The sequence below is a fragment of the Urocampus carinirostris genome, chromosome 13, assembly GCF_059441175.1.
Source record: "Urocampus carinirostris isolate Australia breed hairy pipefish chromosome 13, RoL_Ucar_1.0, whole genome shotgun sequence".
Lineage (NCBI taxonomy): Eukaryota > Metazoa > Chordata > Actinopteri > Syngnathiformes > Syngnathidae > Urocampus > Urocampus carinirostris.
Window position 1 is genome coordinate 10,627,498 of NC_142361.1, and position 12,191 is coordinate 10,639,688.

At 40.0% G+C, this 12,191-nt stretch overlaps 1 pseudogene; it reads right to left on the reverse strand.

Moving 5' to 3' along the window:
* Positions 1 to 9,502: 9,502 nt before the first annotated feature.
* On the reverse strand, positions 9,503 to 9,624 carry LOC148353713 (U2 spliceosomal RNA; annotated as a pseudogene).
* Positions 9,625 to 12,191: the final 2,567 nt, after the last annotated feature.

The following is a 12,191-nucleotide window of genomic DNA, read 5'->3' on the forward strand; positions in this document are numbered from 1 at the left end:
ATGCAGCCAAATCTCATCCCGTTAATCAAAATGTCCAAATGGAGCGCAGTTAGACATTTTTTGTACTAGGTGTCATGTGGCCAGTGACGTGCCTTGAGAACAGTCAGACTTACAAATAAATGACTATGTTATTCATCATTTGATTGGCAGAACAAGAAAGAAATATAGAAAATGTAAAATAAAAAACACATGTTATTGTTTTACCCTAACTTACAAGTGAAGTCGATGAGCTGCCTACTTTGAATAAAAGCATCAATCGATAGGTAATCATTCACTATAAAAAAAAAGTCCGTGCAACAAAAAAATACAATACGAGATGGCTTGACTTGCTGTTAGCTTGCTAACACTATCACTAATTCTACTTTTTGGAGCTGAGGTGTGCGCCAAATCAGAATATTGGTCTCACTCTCGCCCTCCATGAGGCAAGAAAAGTGCGTGCCTCATTTTGCATTTGCAGACGCTCAGCACAGTAACACATGACACACTATATCATGATTACCGATATGCTTCACCTGTGCCTGCTCCTTTGGCGCCAACTCCCTCGGACTCTGATTGGCTCTGTGTCCCTATTTAAACCCACTCCTATCCGTCCCCTGTTGTCAGTCCGCCTGCGAACCTCAGTTTACACTAGGCAAGCCTTTTTTTCCGACCCTGACTCCAACCTGTTTTTTGCTCCTGTCTGTCCCCCGGCTTCGAACCGTTTTTGATCCTGACCACGGCTACTCGACCGTCCCGGCTTTCGACCTTTTTTGTCCCCAACCACATCTACTCTCCTTTCCTGGCTTACAACTCGCTTCCGACCCGACCACGTTTTTGCTCTCCCGTTTTTCCATTCCAGACACCGCTATAGCTCGCCACGGAAGTCCCACTTCCGCGTTCATGGCGACCTGCTTCCCGTGCCCAGCGATCACTGGATCGTGGTGGCAATCCTTTCCTTTTCTTCCAATAAAACTGAGAGAAACCTAACGCAAGTGAGTCCTGTCTCCGTTCTGGTCCTGACACACTAAACAGAAATAATATTCATGATGTGAATATTCAGCAATTTTGAAAAATTAAATCCAAAAATTTTGAAATTGAATGTAAAATAATTTTAACACTAAATTAATAAGTACTGCAGTGTGCAGTGCAGGACCACCAGGTTCCACAATAGTCTTGTCCCCCTGGCCATTAGACTGTTAAATGGTCAATCAAACACATAGTAAGTCTAAACTGCTGCTAATCTGTACATCTGTTGTTTTTGTTTGACTTTTTTGCACTACTGGCAGTTCTTTATAGCTAGCCACTCCTTGCACATCTGTTCTCCTCTGCACTATCGTACTACAGTGTTATTGTTACTGTTTACCTGACTTGTTTACCTGACTGCCCATTTTGCACATCTGGTTAGCTGCTCCTCTTGCACTCTTTGCACTACTGTAAAATACTATACATAGCCATAATTATTTAGTATATTATTAGTACTTCAATACAACATTTTATTTATATCTGTACATTCAAGGAAACTGTGCGGGTCAGATGTATTGACATTTCGTTCTGTATACACGTGTACTAGAATGACAATAAAGTATATCTGAATCTGAATCAGAATCTGAATACAACCGCTTAAAGCATGGGTGTCAAACTCATTTTCACCGAGGGCCACGTCAGCTGTCCTCAAAGGGCCTAATGTAACTTATAAATGTGTAACTAAATGTAATTGCCGCGTAAAATATATGTAACTATGTAAAAATAACTCTGAATTTCTCAAATATTCAAGTCAAAAACACTACAGTTGCAATTAAAAAGGTGTCACCACACGTTACAAATTAAATACAGTGATCCCTCTATAAATGAGCTACTCGATATGCGAGTCATTTGAGATGAGATATCTTTCGAAGAGAATATTCAAGTTACAAGAATTTCCAGAGACCAGTCCTTAAAAGTTATTTATTATCATCATATCATATCATATATACAGGGTTGGGTAGGGTTACTTTAACGGGATTCTTTTCAATTACTTTTGGATTACTCCAATACCAAATATGCTAATAAAAGACAAAAGAAACTAAATATGAATAAAATTACTAAATTTTGTGCAGGCTTGGGGAGTAACGGAACTCATGGAACGGCAAAAATGATGTTGCAAGCTGTTTGGATTTATTTTCATTTTGTTTCTGTCGCATTTTATGTTAGTTTTGCCAGAGATCAAAGCCAGGAAAGAAAGCTTACCACGTGTTGTGAGTCATAATTGTATTCATATTTAGTTTGTTTTGTCTTATATTAGCATATTTGGTATTGGAGTAATCCAAAAGTAATTGAAAGTAATCAAGTAAGCCTACCCAACCCTGCATATATAGATATGTGTGTGTGTGTATATATATATATATATATATATATATATATATATATATATATATATATATATATATATATATATATATATATATATATATATATATATGCTATATTACTATTGGAACGTATTTTTAATGATCAGGAAGATGTATTTTGTCGCTATTTAAGATTCACTTGGATATTTTTGGGATGCAGAGAAACAAATTAATTGGTTGTCAGTTATTCCGTATAGGGAAACAAGCATGATCCCGGATTTACTGTAATTAGTGCAGTGGTCAGCACATTCGCCTATCATAAGAAACACATGTTGGCTGGAGAGGGTTGGGGGCCACCAGGCTGTACTTGCCCAAGACACACTACAGGAAAAAGTAACCCCACGACCCTAGTGGTTAAGAGATCCAACAAACCAACCCATGTGTGAGGGTTTGGCATACCTCTCACCACCAGAGGGCCACAACCGGCGTTTTGAACTGTGTCCAACTATCACACACATGTGCCCAATCATCCTGAACCCTTTAAAATGACATTTTTGTTCATCAAACTCTGTCGGGTCACTTTGAATTCTTGTGTTATTTGTCATGTCTGAGTTCTCCTGTCATCCTCCTCGTGTCATTTTCACCACTACGTTCCGGGTTTTCAATTTCTAGTTATGGCCGTTGTTTCTAGTTTAAACTTTTTTAGGTTCGGGTTATTGTTTCTAGTTTCTTGTTTGGACATTTTGTCATTTGCTTGTGCCCACTTCTTTATCTGCTACTTTGATCCAGATTTTGTTAAATAAATACCAGAATTTTTTGAGAACCTCCACCTCCAGTTCTTGCCTCCCCCACATGGGTCCATTAATCACAAAACCAAACACTATGTCTTTCGGACATTTTTAAGAATAATTTATTTCTCAATGCCACTCATTGATATGAATGTACTGGCGTGTAGAGGCGCTGAGCCATCAATTTGCAGATATCTTGGGTGACGGGCTTTGTGTCACGGTCGCCATGGCTACCAGTCTGCCGCGCCCCCGAACTCAGCTGCAGCAGATCAGCTGATTGCTGGTCTGCTATTTAAGGCTGGATTTTGGGTTTGGCGGGCGCTGGCTCATTACACATTCCCCGGTCTGCTATGCCTTGTCCTGTTTTAGTTTTTAAAACATTTTCCGTCTGTTATGCCCTGTCCTGTTGAGTTCGTGCCGGAGGAACTCTGTACCGTTCTGTTCTGATTGTAAGAATGTTTTTGTTTGTCTTGTCCCTGACTTTTAGACAACTTTTATTTTGTTAAATAAAACTTTGGATCGTTACGCAATTGAGTTCTCCCTCCCTGCCTCCTGCCTCCGTTCTGGTCCGATCACTCCTTCGACCCCACCACGCCTCGTGACAGCTTTGTGGGAAATAGGTTTTGCTCAAAGACTTCCTTTGACCTGTTTATTTTAAAAGGCTCAGACATTTTGAGCCCTCACGGACCCCAAAAAATAATGTGGCAGGCCACATTTGGCCCAGGGGCCATGAGTTTGAGGCACTAAGCAACCTGGTCAACCTTTATATTGTATTTCTAATTTTATAGTTTGTTAATGTAACATCCGTTGCGGCCTGGTTCTTCCTCAAGGTTTTTTCATTTTCCTCATGTTGAGGTTTTTGAGTTTTTCCTTGCCCTCATGTAGGTTTTAGATCAGGGGATGGTGTAATAATAGTCTGATTTTGCAATAGTCTCTGCAGCCCTTTGAGACTTGTGATTAAGGGCTGAACAAATAAACATGACTTAACTTGTCAATGTCCCTTTAATATATTTTTACATTTATAATTGCATAACGTCAGATGAGGCACAGACTTACCTGCCTCTCCAGACTGCAGGTCCCTGACTTTCTAACCATGAAGTTCAACTATTCTAGATGGTTCCTCCTGACAATTCAGCAGAATTATCGGCATCGACTTCACACCCGTCATTGTTCTATATTTTAATTACAAAACTACCTTATCATTGCTTGATGATCGTTTGCACAGCTGTCATTAGTTGGCGCCAATGTGTGGGGGTGCTGGGTGTTGTTGTCAGCAGGTGCAGAAGAAGCAAATTTCTTCCTACGTGGGTGGCATGCAAGCCACACACAGATATAAATAAAAGAATCATGTAGCAGAGCATAAATTGAATTTTCCCTGGCAGGGTTCTAATCAGTACAATAAATAGATGAGATGACCCGGACCATTTGCCCCTTTTAAAAATCAAACGTGACGGGGAGGCCTGAATATTCGCCCGAGCCTCCAGTTAGTGCTGCGTTGCCGACGTAACGGAGGTTAAGTGAGCTTTCACTTGTGGATCGGCGTTTACTGCATGGCCGCAGGGTACGCTGATGACGAGATGGAGTGAAAGCATACACACACTTCAATAAGGCTTTGGTATGACTGTACTGTATTTTCTGCACTCTAAGGCGCATCGGGTTATAAGGTCCATGGAATTTAAACTACAGTAAGAGGTACTGTATTTGTGTATGACTATTTCTCATTTTATTCACAGTTGCGCATTTTATACACTTATGGCATACATGGTGTTCCAAAAGTCTTGGGCACATTTGCACATTGAATAAACGATGAAGGAAATAAAAACACGTCTGGAAAAATTCAGTAAGCTTGTAATATCATTTTTTACACTAAATGTATATTGTGAGCACCATTGGCTAAATGACACACATCAAGCCGATAGTCAAATTCTTGCCAAAAGCGTCCCAGCAATGTATTGGCAACGGTTTGCAACAGTTTCTGTTATTTGTGTAGGCAGCTCAACCACATCTTTTGGAATAGGGGGCGCATAGCCCAAACCTTTCACAAATCCCTCTCAAAAATAATTCGCATGGTGTGAGATCTGGAGGACCAGATCATTCTGCCCAGACCGTCCAATCCAACTGTCTGGAAGTGTTGTGTTGAGAAACTGCCTGACCCTAAGGCTCAAGTGTGGTGAAGGCCCATCATTCTGGAAAATAAAGTAAGCTCTCTCACTCAATTTATCCATTAAACAGTTTTCCAGCATACTGAGGTACATCTCACCATTGACAGTTGGTCCCTCAAAGAAGAATGGTCCACCTTTGGTGAATCTCGCTGATGTTCCAAAAGTTCATGTGGATTCTCAGTACCCCATATGCGAGTGTTATGCTTGTTATATTTGCCAAATTTGAACAGTCACCTCATTGCCAAAACAAGCTGGTCGTCAAATCTGTCATCTTTCACTTTATCTTGCTTTACATGGCAAATGCCACGACAAACTGGTTAATCAGGGTCTCTCAACTGTTGGACTAACTGCAGCTTGTAAGGCGTCATGTGCCATCTTCTTTTTAAGAACCCCAACCCAAGCAGTTGTTGTAGGACACTGAAGTTCCCTTCAAGCTCTTCTGATCGATTTACGGGGGCCTGTTGTTTGTATTTTCCGTTTTCTAGCCATTGCTTATTAAAACAGCAGCCTCCTGGCATCTTGGTATGATGCACCTGTCCTCTTGGGCGAGACACGTACAGGGTGATGATTCATCACATGACAACGCCATACAAACTAATGCCAGCTGCTGTTAATCATTAAGGAAGAAGATATGCAATGGCAAAGCTAAGCCACCCAAGCAGGAGTGTTGGTCGTCATTTTTAAGCAGACTAGTTTTATGTTTCTTTATTTATTTTATGTGGTCTATCGAGTCAGACTGCTGTAAAACATGGCAACTATTTCAAGCCTTTCCAAGCACTTTACCCAAGATTCAAGCACTTTTTAAACCTTGAAAACACAACATTAATATTCAAGCATTTTCAAGGATTTCAAGCATCTGTACGAGCCCTGTCTCTTGTACTTTATAAAACTCATTTTTGGTTACACTACACAGTAGAGCGTCATATAATAGTGTTTCTGCGGGCCTCTGCCTTGACAAAATAATGCCGACAAAAAATAACTGAGGGTCAATTCCACTCCTTAACAGGAGATGGCGATAATGCCCCGCAATTGCAAGTTAACACCTGTCATTTCACCCCACAAAAATAGACCAATAACTTTGTTTGCACGTATAAAAACAATAAAACAAAATAAATCAGAAAACAGAATATATTCTGGGCTTGTGAAAACAATGTTATTTCACCCAAATGCATAGGAAAACTGGAAGGGCTTTGTCTCAAAAAACTTGGTTTGAAAGAAGAGTCTGAATTTTTCCAAACAACCTTGCATACATATTACATAATTTGAGGTTTTTTTTAAACTGATACATTGCTGTTCACAATGTGACTGACCAAGTATTTCAGGCTTTAGTATATTCTGAATTGTTACATGCCAAACAAGTTACCAGTAGGTGCAGCATTCATATTAGGCACGCACTGAATGTCAAGAACCAGAACAGAATCAGGACCCAAACGTGTGACGTTCTCACACAAGCTTTTTATTTTACGGGAAATGGGGAGTCATGCACGTTAGGCAGCGGTCTGGCGTGGAAAGACAGGAAGCCAGAGACCGACGAGATCGATTCCAATAGCCTGAGTTGATATCGGACAGATGGGGTAGATACCGGACAGGACGGGACAGACAGGATAAATAATGAATCACGATATTAAAAATAAACAGGACAAACTAGACGGGAACGAAAACTGGAGAAAATAATAAACAGGACAAAAATAGACGGAAACAATACCGTACAGGAAATACCAAGACAGGACCGAGTCAAAACCCACGTCTTGCGAGGCAGAAGTTCGTTGACGGACTGACCAAGTAAGAGAGAGTGCACTTAGCAAGCCAATCTCTGAGCCGCAGCTGGCGCCACACGGGCGGGGCTAATTGGGCGCCATGGCAATCGTGGTACTGAAGGCAATGCAACTGGGCAAATAATTGAAAGGGGTCTGCTGTTGACTGTACAAAGTCCCAAAATAAGGTAAGATTTTGCAATCCTAATATTTCGTTTCATGATCACGGTTTTTTATAACTGCTTCACATTTGTGTGGCATAGCGTGACCCAACTCGTGGCACCTTTCAGTTGTTATTTCACTCCATGATTGCTTGACAACATTCTACAATTAATTTACATTTCTTGGTTTTGCTTTATAAAGACAGATTTTGGATATCACCCCTCAAGTTGTCAACTGGATTGGGATCTGGGGATTGGGCTGTTTACGCCTTAACATTCATTTTATTGATTTGAAACCACGACTTTGCTTGTCTACTGGTGTGTTTGGGGTCATTGTCTTGTTGAAACACCCAATTCAAGAGCATGCCCTCTTCAGTATAAGGCAACATAATCTCTTCAAGTATCTTGACATACACAAACTGATCCATGATACCTGGTATGCGATAAATGGGCCCAACACCAGAGTGGGAGAAACATGCCCGGACCATGATACCTGCACCACCATGCTTCACGGTCTTCAATGTGTACTGAGGTTTGAATTCAGAGTTTGGGGGTAGTTTTACACACGGTCTGTGGCCCCTGGACCTAAAAAGGACAATTTTACGGTCATAAATCGACAAAATGTTCTTCCATTTTTCTTTAGGCCAATTGATGTGTCATTTGGCGAATTGCAACTTCTTCTGCACATTTCTTTTTTTTAACAGAGGACTTTGCATGGGTTTCCTGAAAATAAATTTGCTTCACACAGTGGTCTTCTGTCACTGCAGATTGTGTCTGATCGACCTGGAGCTGAGCCTTTGCCATTCTGGTTATTCTCCGGACCATTTTCATAGTTGTCTTCCATTTTCTTTCACGTGTCTCTGGTTTTTATACCCGTTTAAGGCATTGGAAATGATTTCAGATGAACAGCCAATATTTTTTGCACCTCTTTATAGGTACTTCCCTCTTCTAAAAACTTTTTAATAAAAGAACGCCATTTTTCTGAGAAGTGTCTAGAACGACCCATTTTTCTGAAATGCATGTTCAACCTGTGCTGGCTTCATCATCCTTAAATAGGTGCCACTTGAGTCACACCTGTTTTTGTTGTTTTTATTCCTCAAAATTGATGAACTCAGAGATTAGTTGCCACACTGCTATTTTTCTGAACACACCCCTTTGAACTATTTTCCCAATTGCACAGCCTTTGGAGCGTAACGTGCCCATTATGAATGCTGGGTCTTGTTTGTCTTCTGAGGATCTACTGCACCTACTGCTAAATTGTCTGGCATGTAACAATAAAAAATATTCTAAAAACCAGAGATATTCTGGTCAGTCACTCTGCACTGCTATTATTTTGAACAACACTGTATACCTTATTAATTGCCCTTATTCATTTAGCTAAAAAAAAGTGTGAATGTATTCTACTATCTCTGTTTTAAACTGCATAAATTTTAATAAATTGGGTGGGATGTGGGTCCTGAAGTGTCACCATTTGAGAACCACTGATCTAGTCCGCAAATGTTACACAGTGTCCCTTTTAATGGCGATGACACAAATTTTGACTTTGCCTGGTGTGTGATAGACGAGCCAACGTTGTAATCCCTCGGCTTTTCAGATTACGCCACTTGGGCTCACATTCTACAACCGACAGGCCGCTTGAGCAGCGCACAGGCAGCTGATAGACAGCCCCCTCCTCACTAACCCTGGGCCCCCTCCTCCTGGGCCCAGGGCCCCCACCCTGGAGGAGGGTGTCGCTCTCACAGGCGTTCGTTACAGGGCGGGCCACATCTGCAGCAGGCCGGCCATCTGCACCTATTGTCTACCAGGCCCTGCTACGCATGGTCGGCTGGGTAAGACCCCCCCGAGACGAGACTAGACGAGACAGACCATCCCCAACCCCCTTCTGCCCTTCCTCTTCTCAAAAAATGATGACTTCTTAATCAACCGCATGAGCGTTTAGCAAAAACACACGTTCAAGGTTAGTTGCTTTGCAATTAGCAGCGAAGGTTAAAGTTCACCGGTGCAGAGCGTAAAGTGCTTTTTGATTGGCTCGGGAGGTCAGAAAAAGAGCTGGGGGGCGGGGCAGGGTCGACAAAGTGCCTCAAAATGACAGCACGGGAAACAAAAAGTGAAATTAAATATCAATGAGTCAGCAGCGGATGCTTAAATGAAAGGATTCTGGGGTTTTGGGGTTTTTAAGGGTTATTGTTCTATCTTCGTTATTCGTTATTCATTATCCATTATCCGTTATCGGTCAGTTCATAATACGCTACAAAGCCTAGCAGCCGGGACACTTACTCTCAGCCAAAAGGCCAAGCTAAGGTCCTAGCCCTAAAGCCTTGCTGCGATCATTGCGAATGCACCGTTCCCGGAGGTACTGCAATACCGGGCCGATGCGTGGAGTGGACAGAGCAAGCTCCTATTCCATCTCCGGATTGCAAAAATCAAAGATCATGGCTACTACACAGAGCAATTATTGCAACTTCATAGATAGTACACAACTCCGGTACCACAGATTCTGTGTCATGTGATTTGGATGATATAAAAACAATACAATGTCCAAAAAGCACAACAGAATTGTGCTATAATTCACATGCAGTGATGTGAAGTCAGGGTAGGCAAGACAAGCTGTGCCTCACCTGTCATCATGTAAATATGAAAATAAAAATAGCGTTAACGGTTTGAATTTTTCAGTATTAAAGTTATTGATACATAACTTCCTTGTTGTATCACAAATATTATTGCTTTCATCCCACAATACTTTGTTGTGACTGGAACTTGACATCAAATGTTACAATGTTGTCAGAGTAGACCCAATTTTGAAGAACCCAATGACCGCGATGTAACCCTATTTTGCCTCAAGACAATACTTGTCCAAATAAAATATATTTTTTAAAGTGTATGTTTTCACAATGTTGCACACCTTAGTAAATTGCTATTGAATGATCCCCTGTTACAGCACAACTTCAGCATACTTGTATTTTCAGTATACATATGATTTCACATCTTTGTAAAACTAAATTAATGTAAGTTTCCATTGCATTTTCTTTACTCCTCTCTTGCAAAGTTTATTTCGATTTCATATCATTCATATCACATGCATCATTCCAGTATGGAGACCGCTCATGCCAAAACAAAAATGTATACGTAAATATGAATGTCTAATAAATATATATATATATATATATATATATATATATATATATATATATATATATATATATATATATATATATATATATATATATATATGAAATAACTAATATATTTGATAAACAACATAATTATATGTAACAATTATATGCCAGAGAAACAATTGAACACAAATAGATAATGCAATACCCAAATATATGGCATAAATGCAATTACTTTATTCAGGCATGTTGTCATTTAGTTTTTCATGTATCTTGTTGTTTATTTTGTTGTGTATTTTAATGTATATGCTGTCGTGTATTTCCTTGTGCATTCTGTTGTGTCACTTGTCACGTATTTTAGTGTATATTTCGTTGTGTATTTTGTCACTACAAAAATGGTATTTAAATGAGGGGGTGGGTCAAACAGGCCAAGCTTTTTACCTATTGGTTGATCGACAGATTTGCATATAAAATATGACACCTGTCTTGCTCACTCATCAACCAATAGGTGAAAACCTCAGAAACTGGGCCACCTCATATGAATAACATTTAGTTGTGACAAAATACACAAAAAATTAAATGACAAAAGAGCAATGAAATAAACAAAACAAAAAAAAGACAAAATGCATAAATATAAATAGAAATTGCTTTTATGTCATATATTTAAGTATTAGCAGTACAGCAGTGCAGTAGTTAGCGCCTGTGTGGCACAGTTCTGAGGTCATGCAATCAAACCTTCCTGTGTGGAGTATGCATGTTCTTCCCGTATTTGCGTGGGTTTCCTCTGGGCACTCCGGTTTCCTCCCACATTGCATGTCAAGTAATTGGCCGGTTCAAATTGTCCCTAGGAGTAAATGAGTGAGTTGTCTGTCTCTGTGTGCCCTGCGACTGCCTGGCAAACATTTCAGGGTGTCCCCTGCCCACTGTCCAAAAACAGCGGGGATGGGCTCCAGCAACCCCGCAACCCAACTGAGGATAAGCGGTGTAAATAATGGATGGATGGATATTTAGGTATTATGTGATTTGTACTCATGGCAGGATTGGTCCTCCATGTAACAGATGCATACCTTGCCAACACTACCGCTTAATGCCTTAGACTGCTGCTTAAAACAACAACGAAAAATCTTGACACAAGTGTAGTGTTTTAGTCTAGGAATACCTTATTTTGGAGCGAGTCTATGTCTACGTGAGTCAATAACCGCGCCATCTTATTAGAGTTCCATTTCTGGTTTTGATCAAGCATGTTGTTTGCTTGTTTTTCAATATTCTTGACAAGGATTGTGTTCATTTGTAAGAATAGAGTGCAATAAAATCTACTGTGTGTAATGTCAAAAGGCTGGCATGCATATTTTTATATTCAGATTTAACAATCTGCTGTTACAGGAAAACATTGACACTCTCCTATTTATCGTAAACATATTATGCCTCATCTTTTTATAACTATTTTATTTTTCATTGTTCCTTACTTCTCTCTTGTTAAGTTTATTACTATTGCATTTCCTCCAAATGATCACATGCACGCCTACGACGGTTAAAAGTTTTTTGTTTGTAAAATCACTTGTGCAAAGAAGAGCGTTTACAAAAACACCCATTTGGATCATCACACACAAAAAACAACAACATTTGAACCGGATTGTGAAGATATGTTACATCCAGTTTATGGATGTAGATTTGATCTTGGCAATGGTGGGTACCATAAGTGTAACCAGACCGTTTTGGGCAGTGCCTTAGCACCCCCAAATTCAACCCAAGCACCCCCAAAATTATAGCAATATTAAAACTCTCTTTTTCTTAATAAAAGACAGGATATGTTTAGATATGATGAAAAATGCTAGATAAAAATTAAAAAGTAACACAAAACAAAACAGACCCCCTTATAAATGTTTTGGAAACCCAACTGGCACTCG